General features: G+C 38.3%; 5 pseudogenes across 5 annotated transcripts; all 5 read right to left on the bottom strand.

Annotated features, from left to right (window-relative positions):
• Window positions 1-1465: 1465 nt before the first annotated feature.
• On the bottom strand, window positions 1466-2441 carry LOC310722254 (trace amine-associated receptor 6 pseudogene; annotated as a pseudogene). Its single transcript has one exon. The product of its transcript is annotated as a trace amine-associated receptor 6 pseudogene (transcript).
• A 1526-nt stretch (window positions 2442-3967) lies between these two features.
• Window positions 3968-4960, bottom strand: LOC310722158 (trace amine-associated receptor 6 pseudogene; annotated as a pseudogene). Its single transcript has one exon. The product of its transcript is annotated as a trace amine-associated receptor 6 pseudogene (transcript).
• Window positions 4961-12586: 7626 nt separating this feature from the next.
• LOC310722180 (trace amine-associated receptor 13c pseudogene) lies at window positions 12587-13576 on the bottom strand (annotated as a pseudogene). The gene has a single exon. The product of its transcript is annotated as a trace amine-associated receptor 13c pseudogene (transcript).
• Window positions 13577-15493: 1917 nt separating this feature from the next.
• On the bottom strand, window positions 15494-16486 carry LOC310722253 (trace amine-associated receptor 13c pseudogene; annotated as a pseudogene). The gene has a single exon. The product of its transcript is annotated as a trace amine-associated receptor 13c pseudogene (transcript).
• A 6117-nt stretch (window positions 16487-22603) lies between these two features.
• Window positions 22604-23596, bottom strand: LOC310722310 (trace amine-associated receptor 6 pseudogene; annotated as a pseudogene). The gene has a single exon. The product of its transcript is annotated as a trace amine-associated receptor 6 pseudogene (transcript).

Here is a 23596-nt window from a genome sequence, read left to right as displayed (position 1 = left end):
GATTCAAGAGACATCGCACGGCCTGTTCTGGTTTTCTCTCACTCACCCAATCCGATTGGGTACAGTCTTGGCCAAGGTTGTGCCTGAATTATTCTCTTCTTGTCATGCTGCTCCCAGGGGTTCTGAAGAGAGTCAGTCATCCCTTTGGTGGCCCCTCGGTGGCCGAGCAGACCATAGTTTGCAGTCCTGGAAGCCCTCCTTGGGAGATTTCTTCCAGGAGGGATTTTCTCTCTAAGGCAGGTGGCACCTTGGTTCACCCATGCCCAGAGTTATGGAGGCCGTGTCTATGGCCTCTGAGAGGGGACAGCTCTTAGCCACTGGTCTCTCTGCCGAGGTAGCAGAAGCCATGCTCCAAACAAGGGCTCTCTCGACGAGGAGGTCATATGCTACAAAATGGTGCCTGTTCACTGGTGGTGCTATCTAAAATTATTTGTTTGTTTATAGGCGATTGTTTGATCCTCCTTCTCCTCCCTTCTGACAGGTGCTACCGAACTTTGTTCACCAAAATTGCCAGGCGCAGAAACAGTTTCTTTCCTCAGGCTCGTGAACAACTGACCTTAATTATAGACCCTGCTTCATATTTATAAGTACTGCATTATCAGAGCAGTCAGTCATCACTTCATCCCCATATGTTTCACACACTATTGATGCTTTATATTGTACAAACGTTCTAAAGTACCTCTTTATCAGACGTGATGCACAATACTGCTATTTGCACTACTATGCTGTCTCACACTTTGTACATTACTGATCTGTCTATACTCTGTATATTGTGTTCTATTTAATACTCATATTGTGGTCTAGTGGTTAGGATGCGGCGCTCTCCCCGCTGCGGCCCGGGTTTGATCCCCGGTCAGGGAACCAACCCCACCCATTAGGGTTGCACAAGCCTAAGTGCTGGTCCCAAGCTGGATAAACGGGGAGGGTTGCGTTAGGAAGGGCATCCAGTGTAAAAACGTGCCAAATCGAACAAGCGGATGGTCCGCTGTGGTGATACCTAATGGGAGAAGCCGAAAGAAAAAATGTCAGTATTGTCTCATATCATCTGTTTTGCTTTGCAAAGTCTAAGCTGAATGTATGTGTTACTTATGTCTGTATTTTTGAGAGTCACCAACAGCTGCAACCAAATTATACTTTATGCAATAAGCCTGATTTTGTTGATTTTGATCAGATCAATAAGAAGAGTGTGCTCAATTGTCTGATGATTGTATAACACGAATGTATAGGTGGGAAATCCAAAATATTTGCATGTCAAATTGAAGTGAATATATACCAAGAAAATATTTAATAATAAAAAAACTATATTAATGCAATAAATACTAACAAAATGTTTTTACTTACTATTAATAAAGACAAACTTAACATGCAATTAAATTTGTAAAAAATTTGTATTATACAATTTCTATCATTTAAACTGTTACAGATGCTTTTTTATATACATTATTATAGCAATCATCAGAAAGTGTTAAAATACGTTGATTAATGCAGAGTCTTTAAAAAATATTTGCAGAGTTATAATTAATTTAACGCACCTCCTAAACCACCGGTAAAACAGAGCGTAAATAAATGGATTAATAATGGAATTCAGACAAACTAAGATGTGTCTGTCTGCAGTTCAATAACGTCACCTAATGAACTGTAAATAAAATAAGGAAGTAAACACGCCAGAAACACAGACACTAAAATCCCGAGGACTTTGGCTGCTTTTCTCTCAGATTTCATGGAGTGGGAGGTGATTTTCTGTGTTTGAGGTCGTGTGTGATTATTAAGCTCTCTGATAGCAGTGGCGTGTTTCTTAGCGATCAGAAAAACCAGACTGTACAATATGATTATGACAGAAAGTGGAAATATAAATGTTATTACAAGATCAATTACAAACCCAACCTCATTCAGAATGAGAAAACACTCTCCAGGACACATTACAAAATCCATGAAGTTTCCATTGAAATAAAAGAATGCTATGACATACCCCAGACATATACACCAGTTACAATAAATCACCCCGTTCATGGTCTTCCTAGAGATTTTTTTAATGTAGAGAATTGGGTTTGAGAGCGCCAAATAGCGATCCACAGCAATCAAAGCAACATTATAGATGGACAGGCTGAAGAGGACACTACCAGTCCACAAAAAAAAAAGGTGCAGAATCCTCGTCCTAAAATCCAACATGACTCAATTATCCAGATGAACATAAACGGCAAGAATAAAGCACCGACGAGGAAATCCGACACGGCCAGTGAGAACACGAGGATGTTAGATGGTGTTTGAAGCTGCTTGAAGTGAAGAACAGAGATGATGATGAGCAGATTTCCACACACTGATAGAAGAACCACAGCAGCTCCACACACATACAGTAAGATATAAACTGCAGGAGATACAGATCTCTCTGGACAGGAGAAATGCTCACAGCGATCCGAGAGATTCAACTCCGTCACGTTCATGAACACAGCATTTCTGTACTGTATTTTCAAACTGCACAATCAAATGACTTGTGCCCCGAAGAGGTTATTTGCTTTTATAGTGTAGAAAATGTCCGTGCCCCTTTGTCTGAATGACAACATGATTCAATGGAGGTCATTTCTTATGGGAACAGCAAGCGAGGTCTGTACTTACTTTTATTCATCATGATTTCAATGCAAATTGTATACTTCGGCTTCAGGTGTAAATCTCAATCTACCATACTAACCTATAAAAAGTCCCCCAACTACAATAAAATCTAAATAAAATGAGGGTCCTAGCGTTTTTATAGCTGCTAAAAAAAAAAAATAAGGATGGTTTTGTAATAAGCAAGTCAACTGCTGTGGAGTCTCGAGTCCTCAGCAAGTAAAAAATTTGTCATTAAAGTTTTAAGTAAATCTGACAAATTGTAACGTCTAGACTACTGGGTCAGAGCATCTCTAAAACTGCAGCTCTTGTGGGCTGTTACTGGTCTGCAGTGGTCAGTATTAAAAGTGGTCCAAGAAAAGAACAGTGGTGAACCAGCAACAGGGTCATGGGAGGCCGAGACTCACTGATGCATGTGTGGTCCGATCCAACAGACGAGCTCCTGTAGCTCAATTCGCTGAAGAAGCTCATGCTGTTGATTGTCACACCTGTTGATTAGCATGTTTGTCATGACTGTTTGCATCCAAAAGGGGACCAACACAATATTAGGCAGGTGGTCATAATGTTATGCCTGATCAGTGGCCATTATTGAATGCCTGAATAGCTTAAAAATGAAATAAAGGTGTGAGAATTACTTAGTCAGACTCAAGGCCTCAACCCCATTGAGATGCTGTGGAGGGATCTTGAAAGAGCTGCGCATATGCGCATATGCATCTGCGTATGTTACACACACTATTGCTGCTTTATATTGTACAAAAGTTCTAAAGTAACCTCTTTATCAGACGTGATGCACAATACTGCTATTTGCACTACTATGCTGTCTCACACTTTATGTACATTACTGATCTGTCTATACTCTGTATATTGTGTTCTATTTCATACTCATATTGTCAGTATTGTCTCATATAATCTGTTTTGTCTTGTAAAGTCTAAGCTGAATGTGTGTTATTTATGTATGTATTTTTGAGAGTCACAAGCAGCTGCAACCAAATTCTTTTTTGGGCAATAAACCTGATTTTGATCAGATAAAAAAAGAAGAGTGTGCTCAATTGTCTGATGATTGTATACCACAAATGTAAAGGTTGCAATTCCAAAATATTTGCATGTAAAATTTAAGTGAATATATACCAAGAAAATATTTAATAAAAAAAAAAAAAAAAAAAATATATATATATATATATATATATATATATATATATATATATATATATATATATTAATGGAGTAAATACTAACAAAATGTTTTTACTTAATATGCAGTTAAATTAATATAATATTTGTACAATTTCTATCATTTAAATTGTTATGAAAGCTTTTTTTATATACATTATAATAGCAATCTTTACAAATCATTAAAATATGGTTATGAAAGAACATTGATTTTTGCAGAGTCTTTTTGAAATATTTGCAGAGTTATAATAAATTTAATGCACCTCCTAAACCACGGATAAAACAGAGCGTAAATAAATGGATTAATGGTGGAATTCAGACAAACTAAGATTGTGAGTTTCTGAACAGTTTCTGCCGGTAGTTTAACACCACTTTCAAAAAAACTGTAAATAAAATACGGAAGTAAACACGCCAGAAACACAGACACTAAAATCCCGAGGACTTTGGCTGCTTTTCTCTCAGATTTCATGGAGTGGGAGGTGATTTTCTGTGTTTGAGGTCGTGTGTGATTATTAAGCTCTCTGATAGCAGTGGCGTGTTTCTTAGCGATCAGAAAAACCCGACTGTACAATATGATTATGACAGAAAGTGGAAATATAAATGATACAACAAGATCGATTACAGACCAAAACTCATTCAGAATGAAAAAACACTCTCCAGGACACACTACAAAACCCATGAAGTTTCCATTAAAATAAAAATATGATATGACATACCCCAGACATATACACCAGTTAGCATAAATCACAATGCTTATAGTCCTCCTAGAGATTTTGTTAATGTGGAGAAATGGGTTTGAGAGCGCCAAATAGCGATCCACAGCGATCAGAGCGATATTATAGATGGACAGGCTGAAGAGGACACTACCAGTCCACAGAAAAAAGCTGCAGAATCCTCGTCCTAAAATCCAACATGACTCAATTATCCAGATGAACATAAACGGCAAGAATAAAGCACCGATAAAGAAATCCGTCACAGCCAGAGAGAGAACGAGCATGTTGGTCGGTGTGTGAAGCTGCTTGAAGTGAAGAACAGAGATGATGACGAGCAGATTTCCACACACTGTTAGAAGAACCACAGCAGCTGAACACACGTACAGTAAGATATAAACTGCAGGAGATACAGATCTCTCTGGACAGGAGAAATGCTCACAGAGATCAGAGAGATTCAACTCCGTCACGTTCATGAACACAGTATTCTGTACTGTATCAGTATCACTAAACAATTTACAAACAAATGACTTATGGTCTGAACAGTTTTGGTGCTTATATACTTCAGGAATCGTTCATGCCTCTTCATTTGAATGACAGCATGATGTATATGAGGTCATGTCTTATGGGAACAGCATAGTAACTTAGTAGTTACAGGCAATTCATTCCAATTTTAACCAAATAATATACATAGTGACTACAACTATGACAACATTTATACAATAAAACAAATAGTTACAAGTACACAAATGAACCACTTTATAGAAACTGTGTCTATTCCTCATGTAGTAAAATGAAGAAATAAAAACACAAGACTCTTATTGCAGTTAAAACTGAAAAATGCCAGATAAGCAAACACAAAATAGTTTGGTCTTCTAAACATTAGATCACTTGCACCCAAAGCCCTCATTGTAAATAAGATCACAGATAATAATCTGTCAGCACTCTGGATTTACACTGACATAAACACTGGATTTACCCAGATGATTATATGCGTCTAATCGAGTTGACATCGTCAGGATATGGTTTTAAGCATGAGCCCTGTCAGACTGGTCGTAGAGGAGGTGTAGCAACCATTTATAGTTCATTCATGTAAAAAAATTGAAAGTATTTGAAACACAATTGTGGAGGTTTGTCAGGCGTCATCCTGCCACGCCCCCTTTGCGGCTCTCTCTCAGCTGCTCCCGGTGCTAATCACCGACATCTGGTTGCTCCGCTCCAGACCTCCACCAAGGGGGTTCACTCAGTTTCTGACCTCCACCAAGGGTGTCGCTTGACCTCTGACCTCCGCAGAGAGCGTCGCTCCGTTCCAGACCTCCACCGGAGGCTTCACTCAGTCTCTGATCTCAGCCAAGGGTGTCACTTTGCCTCAGAACTCCACCGAGGGCGTCCCTCAGCCTCTGATCTCCGCTGAGGGCGTCGTTCGGCCTTTGCTCTCTGCCAAAAGCGTTGCTTGGCCTCTGCTCTCTGCCGAAAGCGTAGCTCAGTCTCTGATCTCCACAGAGGGTGTCGCTTTGCCCCAGACCTCCGCAAAGGGCGTCGCCCCACTCCAGACCTCCGCAGGGGGCGTCGCTCTGCTCCAGACCTCCGCAGAAGGCATTGCTCCGCTTCTGGCCTCCACGGTGGGCGTCGCTCTGCCACTGATCCTTTCTGTCCTTTCCCTGATCCTTGACGATGCGGTCCTGTCCAAGTCTTCCCTCTTCTGTGCTTCCTCCTTCGACCCTAGATGGATGGCAATACCCTCCTCGGAGTGCCCTGGCCCACCTGGAGAGGGTGGGTTTGGGGGTGCCAGGAGCCGCCCCAGAAGGGGTAGATACTGTCAGTGATCCTCCTGCCACGCCTCCTCTGCGGCTCTCTCTCAGCTGCTCCTGGTGCTAATCGCCAACACCTGTTTTACAATACCTGGCCCCTTTATAAGTTCCCGTTCTGACTTCACTCACTAATTCCTCTCTACTGCTTCTCTTTCTCTACTCATCTCGAGGCATCCTAAAGTTGCTCTAGCTTCAGTCACGTCCCACCTCATGAAGATTGTGGACCTTTAAAGAAGCAGATGCCCTCAAACATCCCAAACCATCTAGAGACATAAAAGCATCATTTGGATTCCACTTTGTGTGGAGTTTAGACATTGGACCTCTTTGTGTGTTTAAAGACTATGGCATGGAGAAGCTGGTGTTGGATCTATAATAATTTCAAATGTTGAGATGGTCAGTAGCTCCTGGTTCCATTATCTCAAATGACTGTAGAAGACTGTTGAAAGGAAATCACTCATACTCACACACTTCAGTGCTCATGTTAGTTCTCACTCTCCAGTGTTCTGTAGTGTTTAAAGACTATAATCACACTCTTGATGTCACCCAAATGAGGATGAGGTTCTGCTTTTGAGTCTGGTTCCTCTCAAGGTTTCTTCCTCATAACATCTAAGGGTGTTTTTCCTTTACCACAGTCTCCATGGCTGCTCATCAGGGATAAATACACATTGTTCACCTAAACTCTTGAATTCTGTAAAGCTGCTTTGAGACATTTGCATTTACATTTGCAGCATTTGGCAGACGCCCTTATCCAGAGCGACTTACAACTGAGGGTTTTTTTTTAGGGCTTTTTATAGGGCTTTTTGGTCAAGGGCCCAGCAGTGGCAGCTTGGTGGTGGTGGGATTTGAACCTGTAATCTTCTGATCCAAAGCCCAATGCCTTAACCCCTGAGCTACCACCTCCCTGAGACAGTGTCCGATGTGAACTTGACTTGACATTGTTGAAAAAGTCAATGCTGTTGATGGTCGATGGGTCGCGACTGTTTTAGCAAAAGAAGGCTGACACAATATTAAGCAGGTGGTCATAATGTTATGCCTGATCAGAGGCCATGAAGTAATGCCTGGTCAGTGAATAGTTTAAATATAAATAAAGGTGTGGGAATGACTCAGTCAGACTTAAAGCCTTAACCCTATTGAGATGCTGTGGAGGGATATTGAAGGAGCTGCGCATGCTCTCAAATGCAATTGTGCAAAAATAATATTGGGCCAAAATTCCTCTAAGACTAATAAATTCCTACATTTGCTTCGAATTATCGTTCCTTTAGGTGATTCTACATATCATTAAATTATTTAGGGGAAACAGTGACTACATATTAAAATCGTGAATTTTAGTTTTGTTGTTGCCACCCATTTTTTGTTATCTGAAAATATGTGTTTGTTTATAGGCAATTGTTTATTATGCCTTGACACTTCCTCCTCCTCCCTTCTGGCAGGATTTTGTTCACCAATACTGCCAGGCACAGGACCAGTTTATTTCCTTAGGCTCATTAACAACTGAACTTAATTATATGCCCTGTTTTATATTTATTAGTACTGCATTATCAGAACAGTCAGTCATCACTTCATCCCCATATGTTACACACACTATTGCTGCTTTATTTTATGTAATACTCATATTGTCAGTATTGTCTCATATTATCTGTTTTGTCTTGTATAGTCTAAGCTGAATGTATAGTTTTATTTATGTCTGCACTTTTGAGAGTCACCAACAGCTGCAAACAAATTCCTTGTGTGTGTCAACAAATTTGGCCAATAAACCTGATTTTGAACAAATAAAAAATGTCTTGATACATTGATTGTATATCACGAATGTAAAGTTTGCAAATAAAAAATATTTGAATGCTAAAATTGAAGTGAATATATGCCAAGAAAATATTTAATAAAAAGAAATTTGGAATAAATACAAAAAAATTCCAGAAAGTGGAAATATAAACGATAAAACAAGATCAATTACAGACCAAACCTCATTCACAACAAAAATGCACTCTCCAGGACACATTACAAAACCCATGAAATTTCCACTCAAATAAAACATTGTTATAACAAACACCAGACACAAACAACAGTTAGAATAAACCACATTGCTTATGGTCCTTCTAGAGATAATGTTTGTGTAGAGAAATAGATGTGAGAGCGCCAAATAGCGATCCACAGCGATCAGAGCGATATTATAGATGGACAAGATCATGAGGAGACCACCAAATAATGTAAAAACAGTGCAGAAAACTCTCCCAAAAATCCAACACAACTCGATCGTCCAGATAAACATAAACGGCATGAGAAAAGCACCGATGAGGAAATCCGTCACAGCCAGTGAGAACACGAGCATGTTGGTCGGCGTGTGAAGCTGCTTGAAGTGAAGAACAGAGATGATGACGAGCAGATTTCCACACACTGTTAGAAGAACCAAAGCAGCTGAACACACATACAGTAAGATATAAACTGCAGGAGATAAAGATCTCTCTGGACAGGAGAAATGCTCACAGAGATCCGAGAGATTCAACTCCGTCACATTCATGAACACAGCATTCTGTAAAAACAGAAAAAAATGACTTATGGTCCAAACAGTTCTGGTGCTTTTATAGGTTATGAATATGACCATGCCCCTTTGTTTGAATGACGGCATGATACATACTGTATGAGGTCATGTCTTGTAGGACCAACACAATCCTAGTTGTTTTTGCCAACTCATCAATTTACTAGCATATGAGTGAGTTCAGTGCCAGCATCCAGTGTCATTGGATCAGGTAGTTCAGCTGGCCATAAACCATCTGGCAGCATATCAGATGTTCATATGAAAGCTTGGATGGGCCTTGCATTAGTATTAAGTGATGTGGGATGTGTGTTGCGATGGCTGGGGAGGTGTTGCTGGGGATGATCTGATTTCAGCTCCATGTCAGGCAGACATGGATTTTTCTCCAGTGCAGACACGAAATGAAACCCTCGGACAAGCCTTCAACTATATACGAGTAATCAGTGGTTAATAAAACCAATCGGTAATTTCACATGGTGTGCTTAACATCATCCATGAAACCTGGGAGTTGTGACATTCTAATAGTAAACACAAATTTTTATTTCAATATGGACTTAAGAAAACAGTCCTGGCTATAAAATAGTGTCAAGGGCCCTTTGAGATCACAAAGTGGGTTGGGAAAGTCGAAAATGAGTTGCATGGATAGAAATACGGCACTCTAAATAGACCTTAACTCAAACTTCTGTAACCATGGAGTCATACAGTGTTTGTGTCACCTGCAATGATGGTTTGAACACCATCTAACATATACATACATTCTAAAAATATTTTGGCTGAAAATACAGTGTGCACTGAACATACTATATATTAAATAACACAAATATTATATTAAAAGAAAACCACACAATTTTCCTTCCATATATTTCAGTATAATTGATAGACTTTGTTACAAAACAGCATTTCATATCCAGTACAAAAGAAATATGTTGGTATTCATCAAACAAATATCTTCATGAAAGAACATTAATTAATGCAGAATCTGCATTAATTAATCCGATTCAACTCCGTCACGTTCATGAACACAGCATTCTGTACTGTATTTTCCTTTTTGCTAGGAAATGTCACCCACTCATCGCTTTGTGGAGCATGTTGTGTCAGAGAGAATAATGGCCCCTTATTTTTTCCTGATGAAAAATATCACTTTAACCTCTGGACATGTAAAGAGTATCACTTCCATCTGCTCATTGCTTCATTACAGCGTTTTCATGGGAAGAAGGCGATCTGGGGTGCCTTTTTCATCAACAAGGAAAGACTTGATTTCTCTTGTGGTCATTACCTGTGGATTTTAGAACAATGCGGAACGTAAATTCTATTTGCACCGCGCTGGTGGTTTCACTTTTTAAAATAATCAACCTGGAAAACGTCAACTACAGGTATGATTCAGTCTCCACTTTACATCATGAATTCCCTGCTGTTTTTAGAATTGACAAACTTGACAAGTATAGGTGTGTACACATATGTATATTTTGCATGGGATCACCAACTGAAGTTATTGCTTTAAAATTTTGTGTTTTGATGATTTTATGCCTTTTCAAGCACAATCTGAATATTGCATTGTGAATTACTCCACTTTTTTAAACTCATCTGCTAGAAGTGTAAGTAAGACGGTGAGACGACGGAGTTTTATAATTCTTATGTTACTTATATCTGGAAATGTTTCTCCAAACCCTGGTCAATTTAATGATTGTGATCCTACTTTTAAAGTTCCGGCTGATTTTAGATCTAGATCAGGCCTGGGTTTTATTCATATGAATGTGAGAAGTCTGCTCCCCAAGTTGGATATGGTGCGTATTTGGGCAATGAATACAAGCCCTAATGTATTGGTAATATCTGAAACCTGGCTCAATAGGACGGTTTCAGATAAAATCATAGGTAAAGATGGTTATACTGTTTATAGGGCTGATAGACCAAAGAGGGGAGGGGGGGGTGGCAGTTTATGTTAAGGATAGATTTGAAGTCTCACTGTTACACTCTGAGTCAGTAGTAAACAAATACGAATTTTTTGCTTTAAATCTTATTGTTTCTAAAACCTTGCATCTTACTATAGTTGGATGTTATAGACCTCCATTAGCTAGTAATGATGCTATTTCCTCCTTAATGCATACATTGGCCTCTTTGAATTATAAGGAGTTAGTACTTATGGGTGATTTTAATGTGAACTGGTTACAGCCAGCATCTGATAGTTTCAAAACAATCTGTGATACTTTGAATCTCTTTCAGTTAGTAGGGACCAGACCAAATGTGAAGGATCCTAAAAAGTCCACAATAATTGATCTAATTTTTAGCAACACTCCCCATAAGTACTCTTCAGCCTCAGTATTTGCTAATGATGTTAGTAACCATTGCGTCATATACCGAAGTATAAGCCTCGTATTATTACAAGGCGATGTTTGCGGCATTTTACTGAGCAAGGTTTTCTCTTTGATATCGCACTGTATGACTGGGACAGGATTTTCCTTATTCCCGATGTTGAGTCTGCTTGGAATTTTTTTTATGAAGGTTTAATATCATCTATCAATAAGCACGCCCCGTTTAAAAAATTCAGAGTTAAAGGTAGAAATAACCCTTGGTTTTCTGAAACTCTATCTGCTCTTATTCGTGAGCGTGATGTTGCGTGGGCAATAGCTAGACAATCCAACTCATGCTCAGATTGGATCTGTTTCAAGCAGCTTTGAAATCGATGTACAGCTGCTATTAGAAAGGCTAAGGCTGATTATTTTATTGCAAATACTGCTAACTCAAATAATCCGAAGAAATTTTGGGAGAATATAAAACAGGTAAGAGGAAGTAAGATTAGCTCTAGTTTTCCTTCATGTATAAATATGGATTCCTCTAGTATTTCAGATAAAGAGCAGATGCTCAATTGTTTTAACAATCATTTTGTTGCATCTGGCACTTTGTTTGACACTCAAAATAATACATGTCTGGACTGTAACTCAGACTTTATGAATGCAGAAAGTCATTTAAAAAAGGAGGGGTTCAGGTTTAAACAAATCAAGAACTCAGATGTTTATAAAGCACTCAGATCACTAGACACAAAAAGTCACCAGGCCCTGATCATGAGGATTTCATTTTATTTGTAAAATTAATAGCCAGTGGAAAAAGTTTATTTTGGTATTTAAATCAGAAGGCTGCAATTAGAAAAGAGGCATACAATTTTTATTTAAATTTTATTTATTTAATAAATGAATGCCATTGATGTGTTTTTTCATTTGAAATTCGATTTTGCATGTCTCCACTATTAAATTATATATTGTATGGTAATAAGCGATGCTTGTTCCATATTCAATGTTAAAGCAAAACTTGTTTGGGTCCATATTAAAAGGTTAATTTGTTTAATGTTGGCCTGCGACTTTGTTCAGGTTTTACATTTTGGCTCACTGGGTATTTGAGTTTGAGTTTACTGAGTAAACTTTTCAATAAATACTGAGTTTGGCCTGCGATTTCGTCCCAGTTTTTAATTTTGGCCCACTGTGAATTTGATTTTGACACCCCTGACATACATTATATAAGGTAACTTGTACCGTATGTAAATCCATATAACATGGCATTACCTTTATACGTTTTAAGTTTTTTTTAGCATTTAAATCTTTAATTTCTACTTCTGTAAAAAAAAAAAGGAAATGCCTACCATCAATATAATACATATTTGTATTCCATTTTATACAACAGCAAATGTTTAAACAAATATAGTACAGTCCTAAATTATTCTAGTTTCAGAAACTTCAAGAAATTGTGGTTACATCTTTAGTGAACAAAATTTAAAGCAAATTGATTATTGCAGAATCTGTTTGGAATATTTGCAGAGTTATAATTAATTTAATGCACCTCCTAAACCATGGATAAAACAGAGCGTAAATAACCGGATTAATGGTGGAATTCAGACAAAACCCAAGCAAGAATTTTTGAAAGGTTTCTGTCTGCAGTTCAATAACGTCACCTAATAAACTGTAAATAAAATATGGAAGTAAACACGCCAGAAACACAGACACTAAAATCCCGAGGACTTTGGCTGCTTTTCTCTCAGATTTCATGGAGTGGGAGGTGATTTTCTGTGTTTGAGGTCGTGTGTGATTATTAAGCTCTCTGATAGCAGTGGCGTGTTTCTTAGCAATCAGAAAAACCCGACTGTACAATATGATTATGACAGAAAGTGGGAAGATAAATGTTATAATAAGATCAATTAGAGATGAAATATCTTTCAAGGAAAAAAAACACTCTCCAGGACATATGACATAATTCATGAAGGTTCCATTGAAATAACAGAATGCTGTGTTATACACCAGACACACACACCAGTTAGAAAAAACTACAGTGTACATAGTCCTATTACAAATGATATTTGTGTAGAAATAGGGGTGTGAGAGAGCAAAATAGCGATCCACTGCGATCAGAGCGACATTATAGACGGATAAGCTTGTGAGAAAACCACCAATCAACAAAAAACTTGTGTAGAAAATTCTCCCAAAAATCCAGCATGACTCAATAATCCAGATTAACATTGACGGCATCACTAAAATGCCAACGAGGAAATCCGTCACGGCCAGTGAGAGCACGAGCATGTTGGTTGGTGTGTGAAGCTGCTTGAAGTGAAGAACAGAAATGATGACGAGCAGATTTCCACACACTGTTAGAAGAACCACAGCAGCTGAACACACGTACAGTAAGATATAAACTGCAGGAGATACAGATCTCTCTGGACAGGAGAAATGCTCACAGAGATCCGAGAGATTCAACTCCGTCACGTTCATGAATTAAAACGTATTTAATATTTACACAGTTTAAAAAAATAACTGATATACTGTAAAAGGTCACAATGAATAACTTAAGCATCAAGCAGCTCGATTGCTTTTATAGTATAGTAGGTGGTCACACCCCCTGATTTTGAGGGACAGCACAATACAGGTGATGTCATACCTTGTTTCACAAAAAAGATATAGTAGGTTTAGAGAATTTTATTTGGATATTTATTCACATTTGTGTATACATTTTGCTCAGGTTTTGTGTCTTCTGAGGCAGAGGGCAAATTGAGATCCTGAGGTTTACCGGTCGAGCTTGTGGAAGTCATTCTCGTGTTTTTTCTTCCAGGCTCAGAAGTTCACTCCTTGATTCCTTTTGACCTGAATGTGAATTTCTCTCTTGCTGTTCTGATTATCGAGAATTAAAGAGCTGATTGTTCATGCATGGCGTGAAAAAGCTTTCTTCTATCTAAACCATGCAGTGACTTTTAGCTCAGTAGGTAAAGTGTATATTTCAGATGGCCAGGAGAGGGCAGTGCTGTCTGAAACAAGAGGAGCAGAAGCACAGCACTGTGACTATCCACAGACAATGTTATCACACATCTCCTTCACAACTTAGAGCACATACTGTATCTTAGGAGCCACTGTACACTTCATCTTATGTGTGCACAGATCACATCAGGGCTTGAGCTAGATTTGAAAACCAAAAAAAAATAAATATTGTTAAAAAAAACATCCTTACAATCTTTAATGCATGCAAATATACACTTAAATTTTTTTTTCCCGATAAATGGCGATGTATCTTTATTGCATGTGGACATTAGCTCACCTGTGGATTAGAGTTTTGTGTTTGCACGGTCTTATGATGAGACCTAGAGCAGTGGTCCCCAACCCCTGGGCCATGGACCGGAACCGGTCCGTGGGTCATTTGGTTATACATAACTTACATTAATTCCGTTTTATTTATTATCTGATTCTGAACGATGTTTTATTTTGGAAAATTCCTGGATTTTCTTCTTCACATCTGTCTATGACTCACTCTTGATGCAGGTCATGATGCCTCTGTCTCACCTCCATCCGCTACCTTCTTAAAGGGTCTCCAGCCGCTAACACATAATACATTACCGCTAAATTTAAACCCCCAAATGAGCAAAATGAACAAACAACAACAAAGTGGATTTACGTTTTTTATTATCATATTAAGAAAATACCAGTTTTTATGGTCATATCATTTTATTTTGTTGTATTTATCCTCCACACATTAAAGGCCGGTCCGTAAAAAAATATTGTCCGACATTAAACCGGTCCGTGGCGCAAAAAAGGTTGGGGACCTTTGACTTAAGGTTGACTTAAAGAACATAACAAAAACTGAATGGCTTTCTCCAGAGGTTCTTGACCTATAACAGGCGAATAATGATCTTGAATGCATGTATACTAAATGAAACCAAGTAAAATCATCCCAATTGTGATTCTGTAAGTAATATTCTGTATATCAAAAAATATTGCCACATGTCCAGCTCTATTCCTGCACCCTCAGTTTATCAGTGTGCGGGACTTGTTTAACTGCCAGTTCTACAGATGGGGTTGCAATTATTATGTTTCCCTGTTCATTAATCTTAGTTATAATACAAGGGATTTCAAATAATGATTCAAAAACGCTTCAGTATTCTTAGATATCTGTGGAACAGTGTAGACTCAAAAATGATGTTGGTCATTCATTTCTCTTAAAAGTTCTTCAAATTTGTTTATTAGTTCACCTTGAATTTGAGATTTCCTCATTAATATGATGTGTATTTTGATTATATTGTTTAATATACAATAATAAATGAAATATTCCTCTTTTTTGATATATTACTGTATATTTTGGGTCATATCGATGGCTCGACTTGTTACAGAAGCTGAAAACGTATTATGAAGGAGAAAATGCGATTAAGTAAGAACGTTGATTAATGCAGAGTCTCTTTGTAATATCTGCAGAGTTATAATTAATTTAATGCACCTCCTAAACCACGGATAAAACAGAGCGTAAATAAATGGATTAATGGAGGAGTTTAGATAAATCACAAGGATCACTTTACGAACAGTGTCTGCCTGCAGGTCAATAACACCGCCTAATAAACTGTAAATAAAATACGGAAGTAAACACGCCAGAAACACAGACACTAAAATGCCGAGGACTTTGGCTGCTTTTCTCTCAGATTTCATGGAGTGGGAGGTGATTTTCTGTGTTTGAGGTCGTGTGTGATTATTAAGCTCTCTGATAGCAGTGGCGTGTTTCTTAGCGATCAGAAAAACCCGACTGTACAATATGATTATGACAGAAAGTGGAAATATAAATGTTATTATGAGATCAATTAAAGTCCAAACCTCGTCCACCATATAAATGCACTCTCCAGGACACAGTACGGAACTTAACAAGGTTCTGTTAAAAGAATAAAATGTTGTGATATACGTCAGGCTCACACAGCAGTTAGAAGACACTACAATGATCATAGTCCTTGTGGAGATTGTGTTTGTGTAGAAAAAGGGGTGTGAGAGCGCCAAATAGCGATCCACAGCGATCAGAGAAACGTTATAGATGGAAAAGATCATGATGAAACTAGTAATGAATAAAAAGGTGATGCAGAAAAATTCCCCAAAAATCCAGCATGACTCGATCGTCCAGATAAACATTGGAGGCATCAATAAAGCACCGACGAGGAAATCCGACACGGCCAGTGAGAGCACGAGCATGTTGGTCAGTGTGTGAAGCTGCTTGAAGTGAAGAACAGAGATGATGACGAGCAGATTTCCACACACTGTTAGAAGAACCACAGCAGCTGAACACACGTACAGTAAGATATAAACTGCAGGAGATACAGATCTCTCTGGACAGGAGAAATGCTCACAGGGATCAGAGAGATTCAACTCCGTCACGTTCATGAATAAAACATTTAATTGATGTTAAACGATTAAAAAACACACCTTATATTGTTAACCCTAAACTGTAAAAGGTCACCATTAAATGACCAATGTTTCGAAGAGCTCTGGTGCTTTTATAATGTAAAAAATTGTTCACACCCCTTGATTTTGAGTGACAGTATAATACATATGATGTCATACATTGTTTTGAAAAAAGAATGTCATCCACTGTTTGACTGTAAATACATTTTGTCTTAGGGTTTGCTATTGCTAGTGCCTGTCTAACATCTGACTACATGTGCCTAAAAGTAAATTCCTGTCACATCAAATCAAGTCACAACACATCAACAAACCAACAAAAACTGACACAAAAGGGGAACTTAATTAAATTCAGTGCTAATGAGATTAACAAAGAAGAGAAAAAAAGGTTAAGAAACTTGACAAGAGCCCCCTCAAATCCTGACACAGCCTGGATGTTATCAGCTCCTTACATTCTGCATCCTGTCCTGACATTTTTTGTCTTATGAAAATGACATAGGTGTGTTTCAGGGCAGCCAGCCCCTGCTACCTAGGCATTGCAACGCCCTGACCAATGCCCCACAGCATCTTCGGCCCAAGACAGCATGCTTGATCATGGCTACCAGCCTGTACTTCTCTTCCACCACCTGGCAGTGTGACAACTTCTTCCAGGTTTCTCCTTTTGAATTGAGTCATTTAGAGTTCTTCTCTCCGATTAAGCCTTGTGACCTCAGGCCTGTATAAGGTGAATGGAGACAGCCCTGGCTCTGTTGCAACTTTAACCACGTGCTAAAATACTTAATAACTGGCTAGTTGTAGAGCACCAAGACATTATTGTCACCCAACTGAACCCTGTGGACTCATGCTCAACCCACAAAGAAGTGCCGAGGCGAAAGCCAGTGATTACAGGGATAGAATGGGATTTGTGAGCAATGCAAGATTTTTCAGGCTTCTAGGTCTGATATGGATGACACACAAGTCAACATCTCTGGGGTGCTCAATGTAGAAATAGACTTATTTTTTGAGACAGGGGCTGAGGCCCAATGAGTGGAGACTGCACCCAAAGTCAGGTCAGGAACACCTGTTTGAAAACTTTGGGTATGGCCGCTGAACAGGCCAAAGTCTAGATCCTGGTCTTCCAATATAGGTTTTGAACACCCTTCTTAACACTAGGCCTCCTTATCTTGGTGCTCACAGTGGTGGCTAAATCCAGTCTACTGATTAGATGGCAGGCCCTATATTGCTTAAGGTTGCATCAAAATTTCCATTGAATATGCACCTCCTACCTTCTTTTTTATGGGCAGGTCCAGGTATCTAATGGCTGGTGCCTTTCTGTCCAGCAAGAGTTCCATCCTGGGACTTGTTTATAGTTTTAGTTAACAGGCTCCCTATTTGAACAGCGAAACATAGGTATAATTTACTAATACCTTTTTATTGTCTCATAAATGTGTCTACAACAGGTATTCCACTTATAATGCATTAAAAAGGTGAACTACATTGAAATTATATCATCATATGTATAAGAAATGACAAGTAAAAAATGTCTTTATTGTGAACCAAGTTGCATTTGATACTCAGATGTGAATTTGTTACTGGCATAAGATGTATTAGAATGTGATTTATTATTTACTTACCAATTTAACCATCCCTCATCAGCATAATGCATATTAGATTGTATCTTCTTCTTCTTTTGGCTGCTCCTATTATGCGTCTCCACAGCGGATCATTCTGTACATCTGCCTCTTTTAAACTACCTGCATGTCTTCCCTCACCACATCCATAAACCTCCTCCTTGGTCTTCCTCTTTTCCTCCTTCCTGGTGGCTCCATCCTCAGCATTCTCCTACTGATATACCCCATGTCCCTCCTCTGCACATGTCCAAACCATCTAAATCGGGCCTCTCTCACTTTGTCCCTAAAATGTCCTACATGCACTGTCCATCATTTCTAATCCTGTCCATCGTCGTCACTCCCAATGAACATCTTAATATCCTCAGCTCTGCTACCTCCAGCTCCACCTCCTGTCTTTTAGTTAATGCCACTGTCTCTAAACTATACAACATTGCAGGTCCACAGAGACTCCTGTCTGACCTCGTCCGTCAACCTGTCCATCACAACTGCAAACAGGAAAGGGCTCAGAGACGATTCCTAATGCAGTCCAACCTCCACCTTAAACCAGGCTGTCGTTCCTACTGCACACTTCACTGCTGCCACACTGTCCTCATACATGTCCTGCACCACCCTCACATACTTCTCTGACACACCAGACTTCCTCATACAATACCATTATATTAGATTGTATAATATATAATAATCTATGACATATTACTTATCTGATATTACAGTATAGTATGGGTCATATTGTTGGTTTGACTTGTACAGAGGTTTAAGTTATAATATAATTGTAATACAGTGGAACCTCGATACTCGTGAACTTGACACTCCTGAACTTAATAGTTTGCAACTTTTCATTTAAAACCAGACAAAGAGTAACTCGTAAAAAATCTGATAGTGGCGAGAAGCCGCGAATGGCTCGAAAGTTCAGAGTAACATTTCAAAACAGTTTGTACTAATAAATTACATAAAAATGTTTGCAAAACTATTTCACTATTGGATTATTTTTTTAAAGTAGTAAATAAAACATTTAAGACAAGTAATTAACAATTTTTGTTGAGTTTACAGTACAGTACTCAAATTCCCTTTGAAAAATTAACCATCAAAAGGACGTTTTTTTGTTACTTGCAAGGGGGTCATCAAACATAACCTCCGCGAGTATTGATATTTTTAAATATCGGAGAAAAGAGTAAAAAAATGCTATTTATGAAATAACATTGATTAATGCAGAGTCCGTTTGGAATATTTGCAGAGTTATAATTATTTTACAGCACCTCCTAAACCACGGGTAAAACAGAGCGTAAATAAATGGATTAATGGTGGAATTAAGAAAGAACACAATCATTACTTCATGAACAGTTTCCTCCTGTATTTCAGTAACACCACCTATTAAACTGTAAATGTAACAAGGAAGTAAACACACTATAAACACAGACACTAAAATGCAGAGGACTTTGGCTGCTTTTCTCTCAGATTTCATGGAGTGGGAGGTGATTTTCTGTGTTTGAGGTCGTGTGTGATTATTAAGCTCTCTGATAGCAGTGGCGTGTTTCTTAGCGATCAGAAAAACCCGACTGTACAATATGATTATGACAGAAAGTGGAAATATAAATGATACAACAAGATCAATTACAGACCAAACCTCATTCATAAAGGAAATACATCAAACTCATGCACCAGTTAAAAGACACTACAATGATCATAGTCCTTGTGGAGATGGTGTTTGTGTAGAGAAAGGGGTGCGAGAGCGCCAAAAAGCGATCCACAGAGTTCAGAGTGATATTATAGATAGAACGGTTCATTAAGAAACCAGTAATTAAAAAAAGCTGATGCAGAAAACTTGGTCAAAAATCCAGCAGGACTCAATAATCCAGATTAACATTGGAAGCATCACTAAAGTGCCGATTAAGAAATCCGACACGGCCAGTGAGAACACGAGGATGTTGGTTGGTGTGTGAAGCTGCTTGAAGCGAAGAACAGAGATGATGACGAGCAGATTTCCACACACTGTTAGAAGAACCACAGCAGCTGAACACACGTACAGTAAGATATAAACTGCAGGAGATCCAGATCTCTCTGGACAGGAGAAATGCTCACAGCGATCAGAGAGATTAAACTCCATCACATTCATGAACACAGCAATTTAATTGATGTTGAAATACTTTAAAGAAACACTTTATATTGTTAACCGTTAACTGTAAAAGGTCACCAATAAATGACCAAAGAATCAAACAGCTCGGTGCTTTTATAGTATAAATTAAACACACCCCTTAATTTGAGTGACAGAATAATACTTATGTCATCTACTTTGAAAAAAAAAGAATAAGACACACACCATATCGTTGTAAATCTACAAATCTCAAGGTTTGTTCTTCTTAATAACTGTCTACCATCTGTCAAATTCATTTTTTAACTGCATCATACACAAAACACAGAATCAAGAAACATTTTCTTCCATTTCTATATGAAAGGCATCTCTACAGATGTAGAATAAAAGAAGATTTAAAGGAAGATTCAATAGAAAAGATTCCTTTGAACTTATTAATTTATTGGCCCACAGAAAATTCTCTCAGGGTCCAAAAGAAAAAAATCACAGATATGGCTAAACCAGAGGTCCTGCATGGATTTTTTATGTACAAGCCCAAATAAAGTCTTGTTCTAATGCGTATATCGTGGGTATAGTGGCACCCAGGTTTCCAATAGTTAAAATGTATGCATTTACATTTTCAGTTTTTGGCAAACAACTTTATCCAGAGCATATTTGTTTATAATTTATGCACCTGAGCAGTTATGGGGCTAAGGGCCTTGCTCAGCAGCCCACAAATGGCAGTTTGGAACCTTTGGATCCAAAGTTTAATATCTTAACCAGTAAGATACTGCCACCCCCATACCTATTTCATTCATGAATCTTCCCAGCAAACATGCCCCTTTGCTACAAATGTGGGGCCACTTCTCACAGCCTGTGGGTTGTGGACTTCGCTACCAAAGTGAAATATGGGACAAGTGAGGGCCCCACACTATATCCTTTTTAGCATAATATGGTCCATTTATGTCTTTTGATATATTGTGGTCAGGCCCTTCCGGGTCGCAAGCGCTTTGCAAGCCCTTCATCTATGTCGGTGGCCTTGCCATGTCTTGGTGCTTACTCTTTCAGTTTATTGTAATTTTCCGTTCCACCAGCCATTTACGAACGCCGCAAGCACACGTTTACTGCTGAATAATCTGCTCTGTTACCCCCATGTTCCCGACAGTAATCTCACCTGTTTCCCGCATGGTTTGCTGGTGGCCTACTCTGCCAGTTTCCACTCCCAATTTTCTGCCCAGCCCCACGTTCCTCTGCCAGAATTGAGACCCAGGACTTCTTTTGTAACTCCTGCCTCACTGTGTTTACTGGTATATGGTGTGGAACTGTTTTTCGAACTCTGTGTATGTTATTTCCTGCATTGCTCTGTACTCTGTGCTTGGATTACTGGACTGAGTTTCGAACTGTGTTTTGCTCTGCCCTCTGTGATTTGGTCTGACAGTGTTTGGAACCAAGATTGTTTTTTTATTGTGCTTTTGCCTGCCCCATATTGCTTTGGTGCTGTGCCTGACTGTTGGTACTGTTTTGGATATGATTCTGTCTGCCACTTATTATTTCAGTTTGTTGGTGTTTAGACACTGTACTGTTTAGTGGTTTTTCAACCTGCCTTTCCTGTTGCCGGTGTTTCTAAGTTTTCAGACAGTCTGTGTTGTTTTTTTTTTTTTTGCTAGTTTTCTTCTTTATTATATTTCAGTGTTCGTCCTGACTTCGCGTCCTAGTGCTCGGCTCTGAAACTCATCCCTATAATTGATTGCTGGGTTAGTAAGGAGCTATCTATTTGTTTTATCTAATCATTTAATCAGCAAGTACCCTTGTAGCCACTCTGTAGTAATAATTTATAATTATGTGAAATTCATACATCATACAAAAACAACTGCACAATGTTTTCCTAATGGTCAAAAACCACACCCACACATCAAATTTATTAAACCTCAGGTGCCATTTGGAAGACCACACATGGTCCTAAAGACAAAGTCAAAGATTTTTTTGACTGTGAGATTTTTGAGATACAAGTACTACATGATCATTTGTTCATACTGTACACATTTAAGATATAATGTGAAATGTTTACATTCTATAAACCTGAATATATTTTCTATATACTATAATATATTTATTGCATATGATTAAAATAAAAGATTTAAACAGTAAACTTTCAATGAATATAATGATGTACATTTTTTTAACATCAAATAAAATACCCCTTTGGACTCAATGGTGAGAATGTGACTGACATTACTTATGATGTGAATCTGTATAAATATATTATTTAATTATATAGAATGTATCTTATACTGTAAAATATAAAATAAGAATAAACTCTTTCCCCTAAATGATAGGTTTCAATACAATGTGTTTCATTGATGGTTTGATAATAAATATCTAAATTCAGAAATATCAGGTGAAAAAGAGAAAAACATCTATTTATGAAATCACACTGATTAATGAAGAGTCTGTTTGGAATATTTGCAGAGTTATTATTATTTTAAAGCACCTTCTAAACCAGGGGTAAAACAGAGCGTAAATAAATGGATTAATGGTGGAATTAAGACACAACACAATATATAAATTATTACGAGTTTCCTCCTGTATTTCAATAACACCGCCTAAGAAATTGTAAATGTAACATGGAAGTAAACACGCCAGAAACACAGACACTAAAATGCCGAGGACTTTGGCTGCTTTTCTCTCAGATTTCATGGAGTGGGAGGTGATTTTCTGTGTTTGAGGTCGTGTGTGATTATTAAGCTCTCTGATAGCAGTGGCGTGTTTCTTAGCGATCAGAAAAACCAGACTGTACAATATGATTATGACAGAAAGTGGAAATATAAATGATGCAACAAGATCAATTATAAAACAAACCTCATTTATAAGGGAAATACACTCTCCAGGACACGTTACAGAATCATTGAATTGTCCAATAAAGTAAAAGAACATTGTGCTATACATCAGACTCATGCACCAGTTAAAAGACACTACAATGATCATAGTCCTTGTGGAGATTGTGTTTGTGTAGAGAAAGGGGTGCAAGAGCGCCAAATAGCGATCCACAGAGATCAAAGTGATATTATAGACGGAACAGTTCGTGATGAATCCACTAATTAAAAAATAGCTGTTGCAGAAAACTTGGTCAAAAATCCAGCAGGACTCAATAATCCAGATTAACATTGGAAGCATCACTAAAGCACCGATAAAGAAATCCGACAAGGCCAGTGAGAACACGAGCATGTTAGATGGCGTGTGAAGCTGCTTGAAGTGAAGAACAGAGATGATGACGAGCAGATTTCCACACACTGTTAGAAGAACCACAGCAGCTGAACACACGTACAGTAAGATATAAACTGCAGGAGATCCAGATCTCTCTGGACAGGAGAAATGCTCACAGAGATCCGAGAGATTCAACTCCATCACATTCAT

Source organism: Silurus aristotelis, assembly GCF_946808225.1.
Source record: "Silurus aristotelis genome assembly, chromosome: 28".
Taxonomy (NCBI): Eukaryota; Metazoa; Chordata; class Actinopteri; order Siluriformes; family Siluridae; genus Silurus; species Silurus aristotelis.
Note: the sequence above shows the minus strand (reverse complement) of the source record. Positions and strands in the feature narration are given on the sequence as shown.